At 35.4% G+C, this 25,914-nt stretch overlaps 1 protein-coding gene across 30 annotated transcripts in view; it reads left to right on the forward strand.

Annotated features, from left to right (window-relative positions):
• Positions 1 to 1,368: 1,368 nt before the first annotated feature.
• Positions 1,369 to 25,914, forward strand: part of Adgrl2 (adhesion G protein-coupled receptor L2) — a 644,234-nt gene continuing 619,688 nt past the window's right edge. For 11 of the 30 annotated variants that reach the window (XM_058578955.1, XM_058578951.1, XM_058578958.1 and 8 more), the window contains exon 1: positions 1,372 to 1,674. The gene's annotated coding sequence lies outside the window, so the exon portion shown is untranslated. Of the gene's footprint in view, positions 1,675 to 25,914 lie in introns of all 30 variants that reach the window. The other 19 variants (XM_058578964.1, XM_058578963.1, XM_058578977.1 and 16 more) reach the window with 7 other exon arrangements.

The following is a 25,914-nucleotide window of genomic DNA, read 5'->3' on the forward strand; positions in this document are numbered from 1 at the left end:
CATCTACTCAGAGAGCAGCCAGACTACTGGATGTCACAGACATAAAATAGCTATTGTCTTCACCCTTTTGCTTTCAAGCAATTGTTTCCTAAACACTGTTATAGTCACTAAGTCTGCTTACTTCAGAAATTCTGGATCGTCACTGAATTCCAAGGAAATGCGTTACCATTTTCCTTTAGATTTCTTTTAAAGTATCACTTCTGTCCATCAAGTCAGAGTTCCTGCAGATGGAGTGTTTAAACTCTATCTTTTCTGACAGGATGTAGAGTCCCAACAGCAGTGAAAATCTAGCTGGATTCTTTGCTACTCTGCAAACATCACTCATGTGTTTATGCTGAGAGTTTTAATGCCATTTGTTGAAACATATTTAACCTATGTCATTTGGTTCACATCAAGTCAATGCTGGTTTCCACAAGGCTAGGATCAATTCAGCCAACCAGCTGGTTTGACTGATTTTTCTTTTCAATTGACCTAATTGTCTGGCTGTTTGGGCATCTGCAGACACCTCTACACAAAGAGAAGGCAGGTTTCACGTTAACTTACTAAAAGAGGGTCATTCTTTTCTTCTGAGATCTGCTGTGGGCTTACTGAGTAAATGTTGGCAAAAGTTATAATTATACCCTCCTCTTATTTCTCATTTTTAAAGTAAAAATACTAACATATAACTATCCAGAAAAATTTTTATGATGCTCACTGTAGAAGTAAAAAAAATACTTTATATTTAAAGATATACATGTGTTATATTTTTTTCAAAAACAAGATTTATTTTCTTCTGAAATGCCAGAAAGAATATGAAAAAATAGCAAACTACTAAAGAGATTTAAAAAAAAAAAACTTCTTTTCAGTGGTACATGAGTCCTTTCAGATAATTAATCTTTAATAAATATGTAAGTATTATTTTCTATTTACATTGCAGTACGTATTATTAATTCTTTAAAAGTTAACAAGGATCAATTTTCTTTAGAAGTACATACATCACTTAACAAATTGTCTATTTTCTTTCAGTAACATCTATGCCATCCAAATCAAAGCATCTATCTCATTCAGAACTCAGTTTTATCCAAATGTGTTTACCTAGCAACTAATAAAAGATTTTCAGTATACTGTCTAAAATCCTAATGAGAAAATAGGAAGAATCATAAAATGTTCATACAAATCAGATCAGATGGAGCATCAGCTAATCTGGATGTATTTTTCCCTATGATTAACCAGTTCTTAATGACAACATTTCTTATCTTACAACTGTGACATGAAGAGGGAGCTGTAGCTCTTCTGAGACACAGTTCTGCAAGAACCAGCTTATCCACGCTCTCCGGTCTCGTGTCTGTTTCTCTTTCTCTCTCTCTCTCTCTCTTGCGCTGTCCCTCATTCATTCACTCTTCCATCTTTTTGCCATTGTGCCAGCTCAATTTAAACCTATCTGCTCTGTATCTGTTCAAGTGGAGATAATCCATGCAAATCAGGAGCAGAGGCTTTCAGTGCTTGGTTCACAGAGAGGACTCAGCTTGAGGAGGTCACTCGTTCACAGCCGCTCCTCCCATTATATTTTTCCCCTTATTGCAGAACTGCTGTATGTACACAGTGACTGAAAGGACTCAATTTACTGCAACTGCTGCCTGGCTTTACTTACAACTTTTTATTATAAAGGAACTTACCTCCATCTGTCTTTGCAAGGTAGGAAGTCTGATTCTTCTAAAGACGTGTGTAATGCCTCCACTGTCTGCTCATTATCAAATGTCACTTGAATGCTTTATATCGTTGCTGGCACTAAGGCACAAATGCTGAGATTCCAGGTGCCTAACGCTTTTGTTACTTAACCGTATAGGTACAATTGTTTAAGTGCTGGGTATTATAATGTTTATTTTCCCTGCAGCCAGCTTCAGTCTTACAATGCCAGAAAGATTATAGAGTGCCCACTCTTTAATCTAGAAATACAATTCTCTGTCAAGTTTTCCCTCTTAAAAAAAATAATAACCTCTGTATGTTTTAACTTACCATATATCCTGACCAATAATAGCCAAATATAAAATTTGACCATATTAAGATTTAAAAAAAAAAACCTGGAACCTTCCTGCAGCATTTTCTGTGAAAAAGAACTAACTGTTGAAATGTTTTTTAACAACAGCGAAAAATGGATAGATTTTACTTCATTCTGCTGCAAAGCAAGAAGCCGAAGGCCTGATTGCTAACAGGCCTGTCAAGTAGATTTATTTTTCACAATTCATAAATTGTTACTAGGCTCTGCAGAAGTGTTACAATTAGTTAGGATTCCGTTGCTGTCATGATACATGCTATTATTTACTGTCTTGGAATTGAAATTGTATTATAAAAAAGTTCCATGTAATAAGGCTTAAGAAAAGCCCTTGTGCTTGTACAGTACTGTTTGAGATCATTATTTAAGAATGATTTCAATAGCCAAATTGGTTGTTTGGATTAAAAATGCACATAAGAAGCTAACAAGTTTGACGATATACCTGCTGATTTATGACAGCAATCCCTGGGCTTACGTTACTTCATATGTTTCCTTGAAGTTACTTGTAATAATATTTTAATAATTCCTTAGTCATTTCAATTTTAGAACACACTAAAATGTCATAAAATTACAGATTCAAAAATCTCTTTGATTAGTACAAATATAATTAGAACATGCTAGTTATAATTTAGATTTCAATAAATGTCATGTCTTTGAAAGCACTCCATAATAATATAATTTTGCATTTATTGGCTTATTTTTCTAAGATTTTGATATGCAGCTATGACAAGACTAGTTAATCTCTTGTATAAGGTAGAATTGACCATAAACAGTAAACAAAGTTGACAGTCCTGAAAAGAAGAAAAAATTATCCCCTGGTATACTGAATAGTTCTGATGGCATAAATCCTAGATTTCATCTTCTGGGTAGATACTTGTAGTTAGTGGAGTTCAAGGGGAAAAAATTTATTATCCACATAAAATATCTCACTGCTAAAAATGTGCATTTCTTTTTCCTTTTGATACAGAGTCTTCTACTGGGAAAAAAAATGCACTCTGATTTTTGAGTACAGTACAAGGCATGAAGCCTGTCATTGTTAGCATAAAGAAGACATCCACACAAGTATTACTGTGCAGAGGGCGATCTTTCTGTCTCTGGCATTTGTTAGGTTACTGTACATAGAATTTAACAGATAAATATGTTCTGCTTCGTGGCATTTTAGTGATCCTATTGGTATGCAGGCTACTCTGCTAGGATAGCAACAGAAAAAAAAAAGAAATATATGTTTTATAGCAGTGGGTAATAAAAGCCCTTCACGGTGAGAGAAGAGGAATTTGACTTATTTCTTACACAGTAATTAGAATTTCTTTAAAACTCTTTGAAATACTGCATTGTAAAGTAAACTGAGGCTCCCCGTGAAGGGCTAATTGAATTTATCTATTTGAGTCATGTAGTAGTCCAGGAATATCTTCTTCCCAGACACTATCACTGGAGGATTCCATTCAATCTTCAGCATTACAGGCAAAGAAAGGGATTCCTCACTAATGATGGAGGGTGACTCTTTCATATTTAAAACGAGTTTGAGAGGAGCACTCTACAGGAAATCCTTACCAGATGGAAAGGTGTGTGGGATTGTCTGGCTAGGAGAACTTGAGACCAGTGTGAAACTAAAGGATGCCCTTTCAGAACAAAGGGACGCCATGTAATACTCTGTCAGCAGGCAAGCCCAGGATAGATAGAAAAGTGGCCAAGAAGATCTTTAGGGGACCGAGAGTATGGAGACAACTAGGCATTCTCTTTTCGATCAAATTACCAGGATTTGATAGGTATACAGGCAAGGCACTCCCCCTGGAATTTCAAACCATCATTTCACAGAGTATTTCAGAAGCACATATTTTATAGACACTCACATTTGTTTGCAAACCTCAGGAAACTCTCCAAAGACCTAACTGTGTGCCTTTAGTTACGTTTTACTATGCATCCTAAATAAAATGGTCACAGCCTTCCACTCCCGTGGGTTTCTTTTGCTTCATCTGTAAAGTTGCCATTCGTCTAGTAACTCATTCAAGCAACTGTTCAAGATAAGTTACAGTTACTCCACTTTTGTGTGCCTTGCAGCGGAATCTATAGAACTGGTAAACCTTGTGGCTTTATATAATACCAGGTTGTTATTCCCACCTGGCTCTTTTCTGCTGGTTTTACTGAGTACAGTTAAAAAGATAAATTCTCATCTTAAAAGGATGCTATGGAGGGTGTTAATAAGTTGTCTGTAACTTCAGGAGTATTCAGTGGGGCCATAGAAACTTGCAACCCAGCTTGAGAAAAATGATGTGCTTTGTCCACCGACATTCAATGCCTACCTCATCTGTAGACATTCAGAATTTCTCAGGGAGGATTCTGTCACACCATATGTATTTTATAAATCTTGGAAGTTATTGTTGCGTATGGACTGGCTATGACATTGACTGAAAACTCATCAGATACTTATTGCTTTATCTGTATTCATTTAAATCTGCACAATAATACTATAAGGTCAATGGGACCATCATCTGCATTTCATAGATAAAAACACTGAGGTACAGAGAAGTTAATTGAGTTAACCAAAGCTACACAGTTATAGTAGAACTGGGATTTGAACCTATCTATTCTGTTACTGGCTTTGAAACATCACACAATAATGCCTTCCTGGATAATTAGCTCAGTTCACTAAGTATATAGTAAGGGCATTTCCCTCCCTCTCTCAGTAAAAAAAGTATTTCATTTAACCATTTGTCATCTTGATTTAGAAATCTGATTCTGACTTTTCGACTCTTTTCATAGTTCTTGACCTCAGTCTGTGTATTAGCATGATAGCACTGTTTTTTAATATTGTTTCATTAAGGCATGTGGGGAACGGTTACTCTTACAGAACATTTGTCTTTTACCTCAAGGAGTTAAAAACCAAATCAGATCTGTAATTGACTGACTTGTCTACTGACAGCCTTTGAAGCGCCACCCCCACCCACTTTTTTTTTCTTTCTGTCTAAAAAACAAGATTGACATCTCTTTATATGTTTGGAATTTTTCAGTGGTGTAAAGTGCTTTGTAATGATGGAAATTAACCTGAGGCTTTATCTAACTACCTTTCCCAGCAACTCCATTGAAGTTCTGATAACAATTAAAATTTTTGATGCAAACAATTGTTCACATCAGAAAAAAAATATTCTCTGTCTTGTACTTTCCTTCCAAATCTATTGGATAGTAAAAAGTGGTCCTCCGCCTTGCTTTTCACTGGTACTTCTGTATGAAAATATCCCTAGATGAAATACACCAGCACATTAGAAATGCAGATAAGGAAAACAAATGAAGTGACAGGCGTCTTTAAAATGGTCTGGTGTGAAACACTGAACATGGTTATCTGTCCTCTTGTCAGTAGGTCTTTTCTCCTTAAGGAGCAATAAGTAAGTACAGGTCCATGCCAGGAAGCATTTGTGACCTTACTTCTGTTTATTTGGGGAGCTTGAACTGCCTCCTGCTATTTTTCCACCCCCTGTGAGAAGATGAACTATTATACATGTAACCCATAGGAATCTGATTAAAGACCATGTTCATTTGACCTGTGGATAATATCAGATATCCAATGTAAACAAAAAAACCTGAACAACATCAACACATAATCAAGTGGCAGAAATGTGAGGGACATGAGTCAGTAGCAATTGAACAAACTGCACATTTCTCCAATAACAAATAAAAAAACAATTTTGATGCTATTCTGTGATACTAGTATTCTTTTTAGATCTCATTTGAAGTATCAGGCAGATGGACTGCCCTATATATCCCAAACCTCTATCTGCTGGCAGTCAGAAAGCCCAAGAACCTATCTTTATAGTTATTTTAATATATCAGTTTTGCCTGGATTAGCCAAGCTAGATGTCGACCATTGGCCCAGGAAAGGTTGGGAATTAATTTAAATTTGAGCTTGCCCTGCCATCATCTCTTGCTGAGTTTCTTAGCCTGTGAGAAATTCCTTTCAGATTTGATTTCTCCATTACTTGGTTGATATTTCCACCTTGAAAAAAAAGGGGTGGTGGGGATGAGAGGACACAGGATGGCGGGCAGTAGTTATGCCATGATATAAACATGCCAAGGAGTTGAAACTGACTGAAAACCATTTGAAGAGCCGTTAAATTTCTCAGCCCATAATTAAATTCCCTATCTAGAAAGATGTCAATTTCTTGAAATTAAAAACAAAATCAAAAGATTTTTTCTCGCTGAGGAAGGTTTGCAAAAATATTCAGACAACTTAATTCTCAAATGTATTAGCAATCTGTTCAGAGTGACAGTTATCAATACATCCAAGCTGAAAAATAAAACTTCCCTAGCTAATAAGATCTACAGTTTAAAAGAAAAGCCAAAATTCACAGTAGCCTTAAGCCAGGATTGGGAAGTCTCTGTTGGTGTTATTGTTGTTGTTTTATATAGAGATATACCTGATAGGATACATGTATATCTATTGATCCTCTTCCAGACAAATTAATTAAGTACCTCTTGCATGATTGAGACCCCTTTTCTGTTTATTTACAATGACTATGGTTCACACCACACAAGTCAGCCTCTAATTGTGTTTTTTCCTCATATTTCCTTGGTTGTTTTATGGTTCATATGCTTGAATCCCAAGTAGCTTGTAAACTACGTGAGGCTAAAAACCATACTCTCTGTCCTTCACAGACCTAGTCTCTGTGTTAAGATCAGAGCCTGTTTTTTTTTTCTTTTTTATTAATGTTTGAATGCTTGATTGATTGATAATTTTTTACATAGTTAGATTAGATTTTTTTAAAAAAAATTATTTCAAGAACAATGAGAAGAATACTTATTTGTTTAAAATATTTCTCAAGACCTAGCTTAACTTCAACACTGGGCCTATGCTCCAACAGAATGTGAAAGTTTATGTGTGCTCAATTTAAAAAAATAACTAAAGGAAAATAAATTATGCCAACAGAAAAAAATGGTATGTACTGTGATTTTTCATTTTAGAAGTTTAAAGGTGAGGTAACTGTGGGAAGAATTAAGTGAAAATGTAAGGGGGATGAGGAAAATGAAAGGACAAAGGGAGAATTCTAGAATGCAGAAGACAGTGGAGCGAGGGGAAGAGAGATACCTTGGGAGATGAAGAAAGAGAGTTTGGAAGATTTTAAAGAATTCAGACTCTGACATTTCTTATTAAACACGGTTTACAGTTTTTTAACATCTATCATTAAATCTTTATAAACTTCAAGTGGATTAGAAATAATAATTAATCTTAAAGAGAAAGTATTCTTTGTTCTGAAGCCTGGCTCCCTGGAAAGGAATGCATTAAGAGGAGGTGGGACCCTAAGTAATGGTGAAAGCAAAGAGGACATTCAGGCAAAGTACAGAATGGTTGATCCTAGAAGAAATTCCACAGAGTTTACAACCATGAATCAAGCTCTGGAAGGAATTTGACAAATTCAGTCTTACCCAGGCAGACATCCTCACCTAAGCAGGGTGGAAGATGGAGATGGTGGGAGGAATGGGCTTTGGGCAGCTTCAAAGGTATACTGATTGTCAGTCAATGTGGCCCCGGAAAAGGGCTGAGATGCATGAACAAGACATGACCTCAGAAAGCAGCACTGGCAGGAGCAAACCAGGATAAGTAGTGGGGGTACGCAAACCTGGGCAGACGCAAGCTTTCTTCACTCTCTGGGTACCAGGCCCATGGGAAACAAAGGGCTTCCAGTTTCTCAAAAGGCTTATGGTAGGTGAAGATAGTAGAAACATGATTTTCCTGCCCACTGGGGTAATCAAACCTCAGACTACAGGCATGCTGTTTTCTCGGCTCTAAGTCATTTCATTTTTCTCCCTTTAACTATGGAGATATTAAAGACTATTTGTGAAACCCTTTTGATTAGCAAAGTGAAAAGCCATTGAGTACTGGCTACTGGGATTTTGTTGGATGGTACAACCTGAAGGTAACTGTGGATGCTTATTTCTAATTAATGAAAGAGATACCACCAGATCATGATTTAGAGTTTCACATCTTTGCTTGGGGGTGGGAGCTTGGGGACAAAGGCATTTAAATCATGTGAACTAAATTTGCAAAGGAAGCATAAGGAAACACACAAATACAATCTTCAGACACAGACCTGGGTGGGAATTCTAGTTTGGGGGAATGTTATTTAATATTTCTCAGTCTTGGGCTGGGGATGTGGCTCAAGTGGTAGTGCGCTCGCCTGGCATGCATGCGGCCCGGGTTAGAACCTCAGCACCACATACAAACAAAGATGTTGTGTCCACCAGAAACTAAAAAAATAAATAAATATTAAAATATTCTCTCTCTCTCTCTCTCTCTCTCTCTATATATATATATATATATATATATATATATATTTATTTATTTATTTATTTATTTATTTATTTATTTCTGAGTCTTAGCTTCCTCACCTGTAAAATAAAAATACAGGTACCCATTTCTTGGTCTTGTAGCAAAGAAATGAAATATTTGCTATATACCCTCCAATAATGCAAAGCTCATGGAAGACATTTGACTATACTTCCTATCCTTATTTTATTTTCTGCCTGACAGTAAATTTACATTAACCTCAACCCCACTCACAGGCATATGAATTTAGATGTTTATTGGCTTCATTTTTATTTTGTGGCTTGAAAAAAAATTATGGGACAAAAAAGCTCTGTTTCTAACAGGTTACTCTCATAGAATCTGAGGATAGTCAGACAAAATACTTATGTCTTCTCATAGACAGTGAGGCAGATAATAACCATGATTAGAGTATCCTTCAAGAAAGATGCTTCGGGGTGGGGAGTACCATAGCAGTAGAGCACTTGCCTAGCATGTGCAAGGTCCTGGGTTCATTCCTCAGTTCCACACGAAAAAAAAAAAAAATCTTATGGTGGAGATCATATTATAATTTCAATTAAAATTAATATGTTCACCTAACTGTGCTTCTCTGATCTGATCCTAATTTAATTTCCTTAAGGTCTGATGCCTATGGACCAGCCTGTGGTAATTTCTACATTTTTAAAAATAGCATGGCTATCCCTTTTCCTAGGCACTGGGATGACAGGTGCTGGGGCTAGAGCTGCTAAATTTCCTTTTTTGAGGTGGTCACTGTGGCCGTGATGAGCTTCCAGGGCCTGAGTTCAAAAGCCAGATTGACAACTTTTGAAAGAATTGACTACGGCTTAGCCAAATATAAAAGTCATTGTGAGAGGGCTCTTCTTTTAGCTTTCTGTGTATGTGTAAGTTGAGCTCAGAGCACATGTCAGAAGAAAAGAAGCATCAGGACAGGGAAAACCAGGGGGACGTTGCACAGCTTTGTAGGATTTTTCTGATTTCTTTGGAAACTATGTAAATGAATTCCTTAAACACAGACTGCCATTGATTTTTTCTGATGCTCATTGATCCCCTCGTCATTGCTTCATGTATGTGTTCTCCCCAAACATCTACTATTGATGTTTCACTCCCTCAAACTCTGTCCTCAATCTATTATAAGTATATCATTAAAATCTGTTTAATTTTCTATGAAAGATTATATTAAGTGCACTTTTAGTGTAATTATGTCGATAGTGGAAGATAAACATGTATTAGGCTGTGCAAAACGCTGATTATCTGTCAGGATAAATCTGTTTATTTCGGATATAGCAATCTGACAACCCCCTGATGCTAATCATGAAAGTACATGCTTGTGTCAGGTACTGTTTGGTGAGGTTCTGACAGTGAAATGCCCTCAATGACTTCCTGGTGTGACACAATCTATCATATATACATGCACATAGGAAATATGTAATACAATGCAGATTGTGGATCCTATGTTTTTATATACATATGACATACTTATAGTCTGACATTTTTGTCACTATCTTGTTCACATGAACAGTTCTGTAAGATGGGATGGTGGGAGAGAAGGGGAGGGTGGGTTTTAGGACTAGGCTGCACTTTAGATTGGTCTCAGGACTTGGTTTGTCCTAAGTAATGTCAATGCAGAACCATTTATATAATCTACAGAAAAAGAAAAGAACCAGTGAAAAAAGGGAAATCCAGAGGGCTGGGGCCAGTACAACATATTCATCTGCTTCTCCGTGCAAACATGTTTATTTTATTCTTTTAACTCTTTTCCTTGAGATAGTAGTTTCTAAATATACTCTAGAAACACTGCTGACTGCCAGCTGCTATTGGGCACCAAGTTCCTCTTTAATGAGATAAAACAGTATCAGAAAGTCAACATGCCACATGCGCCGGGGATGAATTTCACCAGGTTTCTGCATGGCAGAAAAATGCTTCTAAATGAAAATGAATTGAATATTCAGGCACAGTTTGCCAACTCCTCTGAAAAATAATTTTATCTGACTTTATTACATTGTGATCGTTTCCTGGATGCCATAAAATGCTGAGTAGAATAATAAAAATTGATATGCATATTGACATTTCAGTTTTCTAAATAGAAGCTGAGAAAATATAAACAGCATTTGATTTTTGCAACTCTTCTGACCAACCATTCATATGCCAACTAATTCACTTACTCTCAAATACCTCACTCGGCCTTAATATAAATGTCTTCTGAAATAATTTCTCGCCAGTAGATTATGCACGTCTTTAGTTTGATTCAGAATTTACATGTGTAGTTTGCATAATTTTGCATCAGAGTGTCTGCTTTAAATTAGGTAAAGGTCACTGTCATTCATAATCAAGAGGAAGGTGGATTAAAGGTCACAATTCAATAATAATAATAAAAAAAACCTGATTAGATGTAGAGGTTTGTTCTTGTGATTCAATATCACTGGATAAGTGGGAATCATGAGTCAACAAATTAACCTCAGTGTAATGGGTGACTCGCAAAGATTATAATAAAAAATCATGTTCACACATTTTTTTCCCCATGTTTAAGATGTTTGTCTCAAGGTAGCATTGACAGTTTCTTCAGTTAATACTTTTTACCACTGGGTGTCTTTTATAATGTCATATGGTTTTAGGAATGACATAAGTGACAATTTTATCTCCAAAATAAAGTAGTAAGTTATAATGAATTAATAATAGACAGATGTGGATTAGTAAGTCCCTAAGGACCATTGGTTACTTTTACCATTTTTTTTCCCTAAGGTAGTTTCTAGTTCTTCCATTCTTTAAAGGATGAAGCTGTCACAGCAAATTTATTTTCATACATAACCATTTTACACCTCTCATGGACACTTATGAGCTCCTATAAACCCTTCGGAATTTTGACATCTCCTCAGTATTTTTGTCTGTGATTAGAATGCATATGTCTAAAATAAATGCAGTTAGTAACCGAAAATTAGGCTTTTTCCATTTTTCTCATTTTTAAAGATATGTTTGACAATGATTTGAATAAATAGAAAACAATTGAAAATAAACAAATATCAGTATATGTTTATTTTGTCCATAAATCAATTTGAATACCTGAAGGAAGATAATTATTACACCTTTAATTTGTGTTTGGAGATTGAGTGTAAGTACCAACATATTAACATCAATACTTATTGTAACCATTATTATACTGTTAATATCAAAATGTGAAGATTCTGGTTTCCTCGTCTTCTGATATTTCTTTTTATCTATACAAATGTTTTTTTCTAAAGAAAGAATCTTACTTTCTCCTTTTAGTTGTTTGTTCACTGTTTGTTGAAATCTTAGCATAGGATCAACTACCCACTCCTCAACAACAACAAAAAAAGGTACACAAAGAGGCATCACCTTCTTAAAATAGATTGTTTATTTTTCTAAAGAAAATCAAACATTTTAAAAGGAACTATAAAGGTTAAATGGTTTAAGTAGATTATAATTAGTTAATTTTGTTAAACATATACTGGATCAATTTTACATTATTTTAATTACCTTTTGGAGTAAATGGTTTGGTGAACAAATTCACTTGATGTTCAGGATCAAACAAAATTACCTTTCCTCTGGGTAGGCTTAAGTTTCACAAATGATTTAGAAATGACCTCCTTTGCTTTCATCTAAAAATATCTTTGGATTTAGAAAATGATTAAAGTTGGATATATTGTGTTTTAAGCCAATCATATTTTATCATTTTCATAGCTTATTCTTTCTTTAAAGTGAAAAATAATGAAACTCCACTAAACAGATGTTCCCTCTTTAAGGAGACTCTTGGAATTCATGCAGTATCATGGCATTTGTGAAACTGATTCAAATTTTATTTCTGCCAGAAGACATATATTGTATTCTGGTAAGTTTATTAAATTTTTTTTCTGACAAGACATAGGGATGAAAGCTAGGTGATCATTAAACATCATGGCCAAATCAGAGGCATTCTGATTTATGTTTCTTCAGTGTTTGTGTGTGTGTGTGTGTGTGTGCACTCGAGCGTGCCTGTACTCATACCTTGAATAGGCAATCCCTGAATCATAAACACTAGCTCCCAGATAGTTGAAGAGTACGTAAGAAAACTACATATGTCTCTCTCCCCCACCCCACAAGGCATCTAAGGAGCAAGTCCAAATATATTCTGCCTTTTTTGTTGTTGATGATGTGCAGTTACTACATTATTCCTGTGTCCAGTGATATTTATCTTTATTTTGACTCACAGCAGAGGTTCTCAACTAGAGATGATTTTGCTTCCCATGGGACATTTGGTAATGTTTAGAGACATTTTTGGTTTGAGTTGGGGATGGGGGATGCTCATACCATTGTTTAGTGGGTACAGAGTAGACAAGCTGTTAAATATTCTAAAATGCTACAACAAAGATTTTTCTCATCCAAAATGTCAGCAGTACTGAGTACAAAAAATTCTCTCTTACAGGAAGGAAAGAGGTGTTCTTCCTTCTCTGCCTCAACTCTATAGTACCTCTTTTCCCACTCCTAACACCACATCATGCCATCTTGTATCCGGCTACCTTCTCTTCATCCCTCAGAACTCTCTGGGCACTCATCCCCTATGCAGGAAAGCTCGGTGGATGTGTGATCTGACTATGAGAGCACTCCTTCATCTTACCACATCACTGTATCTTTGAGCTCTAAAGAGTGGGCTATTTTTCTACATCCTATACTAGACTATAAATCTCCTGGGAATTGTACTTTGTATTGCTAACATCTAGCAAGGCTTGTAATGACATACAAACCATTTTATTAAAATTTGTTCTTGAGTGAAGTCAAGTTCATCTCTAGAAACAACACTGTACAGGGTGTTTGAATTTCTCGATTAAATAGCACTTGAGATACTCTTTCAGGCATTGTGGATTAAATAAATAAAGTGCAGTAGTTGACCTGAGGACATAACTGTTTCCAAAAAATGTTTCAAAACACTGCCATTTATAAGTAAGGGGTCTGCCTGCATATTTAGTGGTATGCCTATGTATTTTTTATATCTATATAACTGAATATGTTTTAAAGCTTAATTATGTGTTTGTAAAACATTGTGTATGTGTGTACATATGTATGTGTATATACATATATATCCATGTAATTTCAATAAGGAATACATTTTAATGAAGATACTTTGTGAACGTATCATTAATATATACATATATATAAATAAAGCATATTTTCACATTTATCCCACCAAATTATCCAAATACTAGTGAATGCCTGCATTTAAAACACTAAATATTACATTTACAATAAAATAGAAAATAGCACTCTCCACTTTTAAAGAACATGAATGCATTTCATGAAATCCCTTTTACTTTTATACTCTGTTTTCTTGACTTTCTTGTTTTAGGTTATAAATATGGTCAAGAACAAAACCAGCCAGGCATGGTGGTGCATGCCTGTAATCCCAGCAGCTTCAGGGATTGAGGCAGGAAGATTTTGAGTTCAAAGCCAGCCTCAGCAAAAGTGAGGCACTAAGCAACTCAGTGAGACCCTATCTCTAAATAAAAATACAAAATAAGCCTAGGGAAATGGCTCTGAACTCAAGTGCTCCTGAGTTCAATCCCCAATACACCCCCCAAAAAAAGAAGAACAGAACCAGATTATAAAATAACATCTTCCAGTTGAATAATAAGCAGGCAGGTGAATTTTTCCAGGACTTCCTTTACATCAATTGTCATACTTTCAATGGAAATATTTCAAAAATGCTCAAAAAATTGCTTTCTGAATAAAACTGGGATTATAAGGTTTCTAGTGCATAGTTATATAAATGCTAAAATAATCACAAGTCAAATTATCATGAATTTTTATTGCATTCATTAATTTTATTTCTTAGATTAGGCAATAATTGTAGAAAAACATAAGATCCATGAACCATTTTGTCTTCTGGGCCTTCTGGGCCAATTTTTTACACTGTTCCTTTCATCTTTATGTGAACATAAAGAGCTGAAATTCATAAAACAGTTACTACAAGACTTCAGTAATTTTAACATTTATTTTTAAATAAAATTTTAAATAATTGGGAAATAAGTGAAGCATAAAACTTAATTTAAAATTCAAGAAAACAAAGTGTTTTGGGTATACATTTTGATAGACTACCACTCTTTCACCAACATATTTAAAAAGCAAATGCTGAAATAATAAAAAGAATCATTTAAGCTTATTTAAATTTATATGTATCTTATGAATGTATTTGTATATATGTATGATATGAGCGAATGAGTGTGGATCTTTGGCTTCTACCTTGAGATGAAGTACAAATTTCTGTCTTTGACCATTGCCTTTTGTCATTCAACGTGAACAAAGCAAAGAACAAAGTAAATAATAAATCATACACGAAACAACCTGGAAAAGGTTATCAATACCACATATGAAAACTAGCATTGAGTCTAATCTAGAACATAAGTTCATAATTCTGTACATCAATTAAAAATATGAAATGCTCAAATTTAAATGGGGATCCTTGCAAGGAACTTCAGTTTGGGAGATAAAGATTTATGGGCTTTTAGTTAATCATAAGTTTAATATGCACCACTGGTGAGATATGATGGCTAAAAAGAATACTACCACCTCAGGCTAAATTAATAAACATTACAAAAAGGACAATGGAAAGAATGGTTCCATTACATTCTCCAATTATTAGATCACATCTGGCATATTGCAATTAGTCTTTTACATTTAAAGAACATTGAAAAATACAATATGTCAAAAAATATGGGGCCAACTTGGAGAGGGATTTAAAAACCACGTCCCATCAAGAATAGTAAAGGAGAGGGAACAGGGGAGATCATGAACTGAAATCTACTTCCATGCACGTGTGTTTGTCGGGATGAACCCAACTTCTGTGTGTAATTATAAAGGTCTAATGATAATTTTAAAAAGAATAGAAAATGAATCAAATTATTTGTACAGAAAAAAAAAGACTAAGAGTAGATACAATGAACATTGATAAGGATCACTATGGATATCTTTTAGCAGATATTTATTGACACTTTGTGGCAAGCACCATGTTTATACATGAGATAAACAGAGAAAATGAAAAAAAAAAGTTGATGATTTTTGAATTGTATTGGATGATGATAGTGGAAAAGGAAATGTGATGCCAAGCAGAGACCCCCATTTTCTGATAGGAATGACCAGATGAACTATTTCTGGAGGTGGTGGTAGTTTAAGAAGTTCTAAGGCAGAAGTTGAAAAGTCTTGTTTTGGCTGCAATAAGTTTGAGAAATTGGATCATTTGGGATAGGGAGGTCTGTAAAGACAAGGTTCATATGATTTGGATGAATGTTTGGTGAATTGTCAGATAGAAGAGAGCACAATTGTTCTGTGCCCTTCAAGAAAGCAGATACAACAACACAAATGTCAAATTTCCAAAGTCACCTTCAATCAATGAGAGAAACAGCTTTAAAAACTATACTCTCCAAAGCCCTACTTTGGCAGAAGATAAGTTTTCCCTCCTAGAAGAGAGTTCTGCTCACAGAGACAAGTCTAACATATATATATATATATATTTTATAAAAGATGTCTGATCTGTACTCTGGCCAGCCACAGTGGTAGATACCTGTAATCCCAACAACTCAGGAGGCTGATGTAGGAGGATTCCAAGTTCAAGGACAATCTCATCAATTTAGCAAGGCCCTACACAACTTGTTGAGACCCTGTCTCAAAATAAAAAAATAAAAAATAAAAACAGCTGGGGATGTAGCTCAGAGGTAAAGCGCCCTTGGATTCAATCTCCAGCATTAAAAAAAAAAAAAAAGGCTATATTCTGTGGAAGACTGTACTTCCCTTCAACATTATCGTTATTTCAACACTGTTGTGTTTAATTCCAGATACCAGTTTTTAAGACTTTGGAGAGAAAACAAAAAAGATTTTCACTTAGGTGGCTGCAGGTGTTTGCTAAACCATTTAATTGCTGATTGCTTCTGGGCATGTACTTATCACCTTTCTACTGGAAGGTTATTGACTGCACCAAGCAACTATTGGCTCTTTTCTGAAGCATGCACACTTTCTCTCCCAGGTGAGGGAAGGTCAACCCTACACTAGCGGAAGTGGGCACCAAAGTTCCAAGCCAAGTGTTCTCTTCCAATATGATTCTAAACACCCCATGCAAAAGTTGCTAATTTACTATGGCTGGCTTTCTTGTTTTGCTTAAACTTAGCCTCAAGCATCCTTCTCAATCCAGCACTCCCAGACAATCAATACTCACTGATTGGCATTGGCATTTGAGATGATGTTCAGCTCAGTTATCATCCCTGCTCATCCCTATGACTCAGCTCTTAAGGGCCTGTACCCTCACAGACTCTACTGGGGATGAGAACTGTAATGATTTCTTCTAGACAAGGATCTGAGAATTCATACCATTTGCCAGCCCAAACAATTGTTTGTTCTTTTCCTTTATTGGTAATGCTCCATTTTTTCCCCCTAAAAAGGCTTTGCAAATTTAAGAAAATTCTTTAGCGTGGTCTATAAAGAATATAAAAGTGTGTCAATACATGTTATGGAGAGTGGGAGAAAGAATTAGCCATATAATCAGACACTACACAACAGACACTGCTTAATCAGAGCCAGAGATTTCAGGCAAAGCATCCAGTCCTTTAAAAAAAAATTTTTTAAAAAAGATTTACTTTTTCTTTCCATAGACTTCAGTCTTCAGTAATAATTGTGTACTTTGTGATTGTGATTCCGGGATAGTACCTATCACATTAGAGTTCAATTTTAATATATCTAGAGCTCTTTAATAAGACAGTCTGTTAAGACTGGGGCACTGGCTGATTAATAATTTGGTTCAAGTAGACTTTCATTCAGGTCTCAGGAATAAGTGCTCTGTCTAGTTGATGAATTTCCACAGTAAACACAAACGTTGTTATTTGTCATATACTAACTGTTTTAATGGGCCATTCTTCATGATCTTTAACAACTATCAATTGATCTCTAGGACTCAGATGTCGCACTGCAGTGCAGCTATGTTCAAAGAATCTAAGTTTAGGTGAACTACAATATAAAAGAAGGAAAAAAAAACACATTAATCTGCTTCAGGGACTGAAATAAATTATGCACCGTAATGAAGATGTGAACAACAAGCCGTTATTCAGAGATGTTATTTTTCTCTACAACAAAAATATTGTAATCAATCCAGACAGTTATATCTTCAGTTCCTAAGGCTTTAATAAAAGTGAATCCAAGAATTCTTTTTTAGACTTTCAGATGATTACATCTTGAATCATCAGAAATAATCAGATATGTTTTAAATCAGCTGGGAGATAAACTGATCGATTTTGAACTTGTAAAACATAAACTCTAGAGGTAGCTTAATTTCCACATTTATCATTTGTGATTATTTTTCCACTTCCTCCTTGCTTTAAAAAGCACATCAAACTTAGATTTCCTTCTAGCAGACCGGCAGGCCTAGGCCACTTAATACCAATAAAACCCAAAATGCTTAGAAATGAAACGAGTTGTTTTTAAAGAGGTTCAGGGCACACACTTATGTCCTAAGAGTACAAAGTACACGCTTACTTCTTTATCTGATAGTCTCTGGTGGCAACATTAGCACACCAATGTTTTATGCATTTCATACATAATGCTCCATGGGATCATAAAATCCAGGCTGTACAGCTGAATTAAGTTTGCTGAGAATGGAATGGGACAGGAGAAAGGACATGTGCTATTCAGAAAAACCATCCTGTTCCTTTATCTTCTAGGAGATCCACGGAAGCCCTTCCTTTGGAAAGTGCTCAAAGACAGATCAAATGTGATAATAAAGGTTCTCTATCTGAACAGGTCTGCCCTAGAAATCGTGCTTTGGAAACTCGAGGTGGGAAAGAAAGGCAGTCTGTGCCAGAAACTGATTAAATTTCAGTCATCTATTCAAAGCAGTCCCTAGTTGCTTGTAAAATGCTCCATATAATTACAGTAACTATGGGTTTTAAAGGAATTTACACATTAGCCTTTATCATGGGACTTTCTTTGTGGGTGCATTTCAACTTTAAAATCAATATCCCTAAAATAAACTTTAATAAGATTTATTAATTTTATCTTTGTGGACCTTTTAAAAGTCAATATCAAATATCTTTCTCCAGATTCCTCTTGGCATTTGAAGAAGCTTAGATATAATCAAATGTCATGCCCTCTGTATGTTACACGATCATTGTTCTATGACTTCGCTCTTGTATACAACTTAGCCCTACTTTAAACTTTGAAAGAGTTGTGAATCAATACTAAAGACTGTTTAAAATGTGTGGGTCATTCTGATACATGATCTCAGTACTGTGGACAAGGCCCATTAGTTGCTTCTCAGGCTATTATCTCGCTCAGTGTCAGGTTTGAGTAACCCAAGGAAGTGGTTTGACAGTGCTCCGCCAACTTTGCACCATAGTGGTGAAAATCACTTCATTGAAACAACCTATGGACTTGGGGAACAACAATAACAAAATATATATATATATATATATATATATATATATATATATATTTAGAAAGTAGTATCCCAGAGAAAAACAAGACTACTACCATTCATTCAATGTATTGTAAGGAGCATTTATAGAACGTCAAAAAAGTAAATCTGTTTCTTTTCAGAAGAGCCTGGGGATCACTGTTTCTTTATAGTAAGCTACAAAGGGCAGGAATCCTTACCAACCCCCCCCCCACTTGATAATTTACTCTTCAATAGCTATAATCTTAATCCAGAGAATAGTTGTCTTTGTCTATTCTGTGTTACTATAACAAAATACCTGAGACTTTATAAGAAAGTCTCCCAGTTTGGGAGAAAGTCCAACGTTGAGTGGCCACATCTGGTAAGGTCTTCATGCCATACCATAATATGACAGCATCATAGAGTAGGAACACATATGAAAGTGAGGGAAGAGCACCCGCAGAAAAGCCAAACATGTGGGGCAGGGTGCTGTATGACAACTTGCTCTGGTGGTAACTAATTCAGTTTCCAGAGACCGAACTCCCAGAGACAGACATGAATCCCTTCCATAGTGCCGCATGACCTGATCACCTCCCACTAGGCCCCAACTCGTAAATTCCACCATCTCCTGGCACCATTATGTAGGGAACCAAACTTCCAGCACAGAGGTCTTTGAGAGATGAATCAAATCCAAACCATAGCTGCAGTGAATTTAAAATTTTCATTGGAAGGAGAAATTTTTGAGGAAGTCAAATTGCAAGATTTTCACTGACACCAGAAAAATTCTATCAATACAGCACTATCAGTCTCAATCTCATTTGTAAAGTGTCATTTTAATGTCCATTAAAAATGATAAAAATGTGTGGGATTGGGGATATAGCTTAGTTGGTAGAGTGCTTGCCTTGCATGTACAAGACCCTGGGTTCAATCCCCAGCACCACAAAAAAATAAAATAAAATATAAAACGTAACCCTTAAGACTAGATTGGCAGTTTTCTGAAAATAATTTAACAAATTATCCTGTACTGAATAGGCATACCTTAAAAAGATAATTTAGTTAGCCAAGATAAGCAGTGCCTCTCCACTCAGTTAAAGAAGGCATGCAGAGGACACTATTCAGTTACTTATAACATGGCCAACCATCCTGTGTAAGGATTACCAGTTCAAATATTTTTATCTGCCTACAATAACCATCAGCTACCTCTAGCCATTCTACCCACTCACACTCAGAAAAATGTTATTTGACCCAGCATTCACTCAAAGCATCAATTATATTTTACAGTCTGCCCTTTACCTGGATTATTTAAGAGAGCTTTTCATTTCCTTTGTTATTTGCTCATAAAGGATATTTTACATGATCTACACAGGATCTGTCCATTTTTGTAGAATTGAGTTTATCTGCTCTTAGTGTAAAACTGAATTAACAGTAGCTTAAACCAATTAGTGTATTTTTCTTTCTTGCACAAGGAGTGTTGTGATAATCTATCCTGGACTAATATGGCAGCTACGTTCCTGTTGTCTTTCTTCTCTGCCACCAGATAGGCAGGGCTTCCATTCTTTAAGGTTGCCTCTTGTTTGCAAGATAGCATAAAGCTCTAGCCATTATGTTCATTTTGCCAAACAATGAAAAGGAAAAAGGAAAGGGCTTTTACAGTCATCCTACTACACACTCTCAGAATATTCGCTCCTGTATATACCCAAAGACTCAGATTATTTCTCATATCCACACCTATTTTGAAGGGAGGTTAAGAGATAGTTGTTTAGACAGATCTATTACTGTTTTTAACAAGACAGAGAAGTAAAATACAATACATATTATGAGGACAAGTAATAATCTCTGCTGCACCATTTTTTAATCTGATCCTTATATGGAAGATCTCTCATCTAATACCAACAACTTCTCCAAAAGCTAGTTGGAGACATCATTAGCTAAGATCCTTTTGGGGCTGGGGATATAGCTCAGTTGGTAGAGTACTTGCTTCACATGCATGAGGCCCTGGGTTCAATACCCAGTACCAAAAAAAAAAAAAAAAGATCCTTTTGACTTTATATGTCTGCCTGAGCAGTCTTATGTCTTAGAAGTGAAAGTTCTAAATATAAAGTGCAATTTTCAAATAATTTGATTTAATCAAAACGTCCCAAAGCACAACTGTTTTTTTAGGTGCTGATTTATTTTTTACTTCTGAATCTTTGAGATGGTAAGTGTCTAAAATTTAAGCAACTGTCATTTTTAAAACTTAAGAGAATCAGAGACAAAAATTACTGGTTTCACATCATCAAATGTTTCAATTCTGCATCACCTGAAACACTGAAGTTACCAGTCCCTTAATGTATTGCTCTCATAATTGTGATTTTTACAGATTAATTGTTATTTGACAAGTCTGCTGGTGCGGATATCCTTCTTTGACTTTGAGTGTTTCTGATGATCAGTTTAAATTTGAGTCAAGGTAAAATAGAAATAAAATTTTGATTACATTTTTATTAAACTACTCTTAAATATAAATAATAATATTTTCGATCACTCAAGAGGCTTTTTTGTTTCTAGCTGGTATGTGCCATATACTAATCAAATGGAACATCATGAGATTAATGTCTATTAAGCTATGACATGCTTATACCTAATACCTAATCCTCATGATGAGGATGCCCAAAAATATCTGAAATATGTTCATGTTTTACAGAAAAATGGGGTCAAGAGATAATCTCAAATACTGACCCAATTGGGATTAATGCAAACAGATTTCTAAAATTGTCACATGTCATTGAAAGAAACACAGATGATGTACTACCTGTTCCTTGACATCTAAGGGGCATATACAATTTAAGAAAAGGGAGGTCACACATTTTTATATTACATGTATTCACATTTCCTTGGGGATTTTTCTGGTGCTGGGAACATATAGACAATGAAAATTCAATTTAACTACAATTCAAAAATATCTAAAGTACCTTACTTGATCAAAGTGTATTGTAGGATTAGATACCTGGAGAATTTAGATATTGGTAGATCGGGATTATTATTTTAAATTGGAATATCTTTAAAATTTAGTCAAATTAATGGTTCATTCCTTTTATTCCATGCCATTATGAGCTAAGTACACAAAAGCTGTTAACACATGGCATACCTAATCACCAGTCCTACCAGCTGCCCACAGATGCATCAGTCAACAACAAATGTATTCTAATCATGTCCTGGAAAGAACTGTTTCACACCTTTGGAGGCTGACATCTGCACCTTGTAGAAGTGCAAAAAAAGTGTTTAAGGTCTGCATTTATTGACACCTGCTATGTGCATTGGAGAAAACATGTAAGCGAGCTCAAAGGGTATTTTTGAGGAACTCTGAACACATAGTAATAATTGCCATTGTTAACATTTTAAAGTTTAACAACAGATTAAGTTGGTTGATAAGTACATGCACGACTGAATCATAAAATCCATGAGTTCTGGAACCATTTCTTAACATATTTGCATGCCCCATAGTGCCTGGCACTGTGCCTGGTATATCATATGTTTTCAAAAAATATTTGATGATAATCAGTGTTACACTTTACATCTATATCAAACCAGAGTGTCAAGCTGATGAAAAGGGAAGGACTTCTTACTTTTAGATTCCTTTACTTCCCTATACTCAAATTCCAGTTAGTTGTTGTTGGTGGTGGTGTTTTAAGTAAGACAGAATGGAACTTCCCCGAATAAGAAATATGCATGACTACTAAAGACAATGATTAGCTTAGAGGAAAATTCCACATTTACAAGTAAAACAGATGGCTTTGGAAATAACTCATGGCAGAGTTTTGGCTCTGAAGTAATGATTAGGTAAATTTTAACTCCTTGAGATAGGTTGTTTTTTCTTTATATTTTGGGACCAGGTATCCAAACAGTAGAAATAGACACAATATTATATCAACTCACAGGTATAATAAAACAATGAATAAGTGCTCATCTTTTTCATGATTACTGCCTCTATATTTATTTTCCCCAAATAATTATTAGCTTTATATAAATAATATACGTTATTCCCCTGTTAGTCGACAATGATGTTTGACATTAAGGAAAGGTCAGGCATCATGAATGGGAAACCACATTGTGCATTGCCTTTACGGATTATGGAATTAAGAGGTACATGTATTTGACAAAGTATGGAAATCAAATAGCTGCCATGTTAGCAGTGCCCTTTTACATGCCATAGATTTATTGACATTTACCAAACATTAAAAAAAATGATAAAACTGTGAGTGCTTAGTGTGCATTATGATGTAAAACCTAATATCACTTCCCTAAAGATTATAAGAGAACACTTTAATCAGAGTAAATCCACCAATTGATTAGACAGGCAGTTGAAATATAAGTTAAACAAGCATATTTAATTCCAGAAAGCACAAAAATTAAGTCCTTTATGTCAGTTAAGTTGTATCTGTTGACTTAGGTACAAATTCAATCTATATTTTATCCATATACACACAGCAATGCAAAGTTGTTCCATGGGCCCAAGATGTACTTGATGCTTTGATGTAACAAGTAGATTCTCAATCCACATAATGCTTACTGCAATAGATGTTATGGAAGTAGCTTTCCAGGAAGAAAATAATTATGATCCAACTCTATGCCTTTAATTGAAATACAAAGTTGCAACATAGATTTTGCATTCTGAACCATCATGGGAACTGCCAAAATAAATACAGGCATTCAGGTTCTAGAACTTGTACTCCTACAAATACAAACTCATCCCCACTCCCAACCCCTGCACCCCCACTCTCACATACCCCCTACCCCCCTGTAGAATACATACTCTCTACCCTGAGTACAAGAGTTCATTTTATTATCAGGAAATTGAGTCAGTAAAAGAAATATTATAATAATCATAAATATAAATGACTATAAGCTCTTGCAGAGATTTTAAAATTAAAAATTTAAGGATTTTCATAAAGTCTTTCATAAACCAATCAATTTGAGTAAATATCTTATAGGGGCAAATGAATTTACTGTCATCAGATTTAGTGATAGCCATGTTTCAAGAGTTTTAGAAACACTAAATTCAAACCGATTTATGAAAATACAATTTAATCCCAGGTAAATGTTCTTGTTTGCCCCTACCTGAATGATTACCTAGCCTTTGAAATGTACACAGTCTTGAAATGCACCCCAAACATTGGACTCCTCTGAGGAAACATTTAAATGTATAATGATAATACTTTTATATGAAATTGAACCAAACACCCATAACATATGCGCCTTTCACCTTATTTTCTCCAGTAATACATCAAAGCAAGGGAGTTGATTTTTTTAAAAAAGGAAAGAGGTGGAATTTCTTATAAAGTCTGAAAACACCTGAGTTCAGGAGTTTTTGTGGATTTATTTTTTCATGTTTTAAACTATGTCTATAGTTTTGTTGTATTTTTCCCTCAGAAAAATATGTCATCATGGTATGGCAATATTTTATGTTGACATGAACTTAGACTTCATACACTAGAAAGACTAGTGGTCTGAGAATTAAGAGAAACCTTCTGATGGGAACTGTACTCTCATCTTGTCTGGCAAGACATGAAGCCTCCCTAGACCTTGTAGGTGATGTTCACAGTGTTGTAAAGTGAGGGTTTGGGAAGAAATCCTTTCAAAGGTGCTTGTGTTGGCTCTTTGTTCTGCATTTACCACTATCCAACTACTGCACAGAAGGACCCAAAGAAAATAGCCCAAATTCATAATTTTTATTGCCAATCTGGACTTCCTGAATCTACTCTCCTATTTAGAGCAAGTAGACTAAAAAAAAGTATAGAAATGCCAGAGATAACTTTTTTCATTCATTCTCTTTATTTATTTGTTTTGTTTTTTTTTTTTTTTTTTTTTAGATGGTACTAGGGATTAAACTCAGCCTGGTGAATGATAGTCAGTGTTCTACCACTGAGCTACATCCCCAGCCCTTGGTTCAGACTTAAAGCTCAATCCTTTAGCTCCCTTTATCCTGGGTATCTCACTTCCATCTTAGCTGAGTTCTCCAACAACAACAACCAAAAAAAAAAAAATTCACTTCCAAATCTAATGGAAAGTGTTGTTATATGGTTGTTCATTGCCTTGGGTTGTTTTAACTTCAAAACTTCAGGAGTCTTTCTACCTCATGTCCTGGAGCCCTATGTAAGTAATGTAGCTTTGGATAGGAGTTTTCAATATTTTTTATTCCATTGGCATTTTTATCCCAAAATTAAAGCAGAATGATTAGATATTCAGTTCTGGAATCAGTCCATGTCCTTACTTCAGCTTACCATTTATTAGCTATGTAAGTAGGCAAGTGACTAAAGTCTTTATTTCTTCCCTTGTGAGTCACATGCAGAGGGTGGCTAGTTGCTGGCCTTACCCACAATGGCTTGCAATAAGTGTGAGGTGAGATAGTCAGGACTACAATCAGGAAGACCCATTAATGACATGGTCTTCCAGCATTCATTCCACTACTGTCCCTTTATTACAGGACAGTGAACAATACGTTGCTCTAATAGACATTCTAGTTAGGGCAGACATGCAATGAACAAGCAAACAAATAAACATAACTGTTATATTGACTGGCTGGTGCTTAAAAGACAGCTTTATAGGATAATGTGACAAAGAGAGAGAGCTATTTCAAGAGATCAGGAGGGCCTCTCTGAGGAGGCGGCATGCAGCTGGGATAAGGATTGAGCAAAGGAAAACTTCAGGAAGGAACATCCCACTCAGAGAAACTGCAAGAGAAAGCACAGAGTAAATAAAGAAGATCAGCACAGCTGGTGCCCAGTGATCCAGGGAGGGTCTTTGTTACCAGACAATGTCAGAGAGGTGGAAGGAGCAAGACCTGCTCAAAAGTGGAGTGAGAGCACAGTTTGAGAATGTCAGAAGCCACTTTTGGTAGAGTCGTTATCAAATCTCTCTTCTACCCTCTTGCAAACATGAGACCTCAGATGAGTTGATCAAACTCTCTGAGATTCAATTTGGGACAGTAGAATGGAATTGATAATAATTGCTCCTCACAAGTTTTGGAAATGTTGAATGAGATTATGAATGTAGAATCCAATTCAGCACCTCATATATGATAAGTACTCAATGATTACAGCAAGATATCATTAAATTATTATTATGATGCTGCAGGGTTGATGGTATGATGGTAGCAGTGCTAATGTCCAATCTTCCCTTTTTCAATTAAAGACA

The sequence above is a fragment of the Marmota monax genome, unplaced genomic scaffold, assembly GCF_021218885.2.
Source record: "Marmota monax isolate L192 unplaced genomic scaffold, Marmota_monax_Labrador192_F-V1.1 WCK01_AAM20220418_F8-fsc00046, whole genome shotgun sequence".
Classification (NCBI taxonomy): Eukaryota; Metazoa; Chordata; class Mammalia; order Rodentia; family Sciuridae; genus Marmota; species Marmota monax.